The following is a 1,908-nucleotide window of genomic DNA, read 5'->3' on the forward strand; positions in this document are numbered from 1 at the left end:
TTTTTTTTTAATTTTTAGATTATACATTTGTAGTTTGAACACACACAAGTGTTTTGCATTTAAAAGTGCGAGTACTTTAGGTATTAGTCATCATACTTAACCAAAGCACATCGCTAAAAGCGGAATTTTTCCTCTAAACACATTTTATTGCTTTTGTAAAAATATGAAAATATGATTTTCCCCCCTGTGCAAATATTTGCAGACACAAAACAGTACTCAACTTGTTGAGCTGAAATATGTAGTACATATGTAGCTATAACGAAGCAATATGTATGTAGATACATACATACACTCGTGGCCCGATAATTAGAAACAATTTTTGTTTTATTAGTTTTAATTTATTTTTTTTTTTTACAACAACAAAAGTCATAAAACTCAAAGTTTCAAATCTTGTAAGGGTTTAATTTAAATTCACCAAATAACAAAAAGCTCATGGAAATTTCAAGTTGTTTAATGACAACCGCTAGAAAAAATTCCGGTACGCAATTTTATAGTTCATTCAATTTTCGTATAATAAGATGCAAGTTTGAATTAGTAAAAAACCAAAAATATCTTTGATTTTTTACTGTCGGTGTTGTTCATTTTCTTCTATATAAAAATAAAAAAAACATATATTGTAACATATTTTGTAACATCGTTAGCGAAAAAAATAAGTTAAAAATCCACGGGATTTTTTAGCAAATTCAACATTCCACTTTATTGTAGTAAAGTTTAATGGGCTCTAAAAATCAAAGTAATTAAGAGAAAATAAATATTCAAAACTTGTAAAGACAAATTGTTTCTAATTATGGGGCCACCAGTGTTGCTGTCATAACTGATAGAAACATTATTGTGTGAATATTTAGTACAACAATTACGCATGTCATAAATTTCATATCAACGTGCAAGTGTATTTGTTTTCGATTTCATTTACTTCTCTAAAATACGTATGATTTTTATGCACTGTTTCGATTAACTTCTAATCGATGGGCTTTTTCGATTATCTTAACGTTTATACCCGTCACATTTTTTTACCTTTACGCATGATTTTATGTACATATTTTAGTAATTGGCTTTTTGAAAGTTGAATCTCCGTGTTAAATAGTTAATTAATTGGTGGAACAATCCCATTAGTACTTATGTATGTACATCATACATATGTACATAACAGTACCTTAAATCGATATGAAATTTCGTTGCGTTCAATTATTTTTTAGGGAAAGCAGCATATCAGTCGCCTTTGGAACCATACAGTATGTAGATGAGTCAATTTACTATACATAGTAAAATTTAAAACAGTTTTCTTTGGAAACTCAATATTTATATAGCTTAGTCAAGGTGACTCAATTCAAATCTGTTTACAAGTATTTTGGGAATGCTGAATATTTCGTGTCATCAGACATTACTGGTTGGTGATAGATATTGAGTATGTTGTACATACATACAATATGTACATACAGTCAATCAATAAAGTTTAGGTACAGAGTTTTTTTGCTAAACGTATAACTGTTTTTTAATTATTTTATTTTTCGCAAATTTTTTATAAAAATATGGTTGATTCTACAACATAAACCCCAAAAAATCAGAGCTCCAAACCTTGTGCAAAATTAAAGAATTTTTATTGAAATTTTGCACTTTTTAATTACACTCTTTTGAAAAAAGTTGAGTATGCAGTTTTTTAGCCAATTCAATTTTAATATAATAATGTGTCACATATAATAATGTGTCATATAAAAAATGTTCGATTTTCTTTTTATATGGAGAAAATGAACGACACCTTCAACAAAAAAATGTGTCAAAAATAGTTGGTAAGTCCTAGCTACCTCAGACTTGCACATTATTGTACTAAAATTGAATGGGCCAAAAAACTGCATACCCAGTTTTTGGCACCCTGAAATTGTGCATATGGAAACTGTGCATACGAAATAA

The sequence above is a fragment of the Rhagoletis zephyria genome, unplaced genomic scaffold (assembly GCF_001687245.7).
Source record: "Rhagoletis zephyria isolate East Lansing unplaced genomic scaffold, Rhagoletis_zephyria_1.1 Rzeph_scaffold_08579, whole genome shotgun sequence".
Classification (NCBI taxonomy): domain Eukaryota; kingdom Metazoa; phylum Arthropoda; class Insecta; order Diptera; family Tephritidae; genus Rhagoletis; species Rhagoletis zephyria.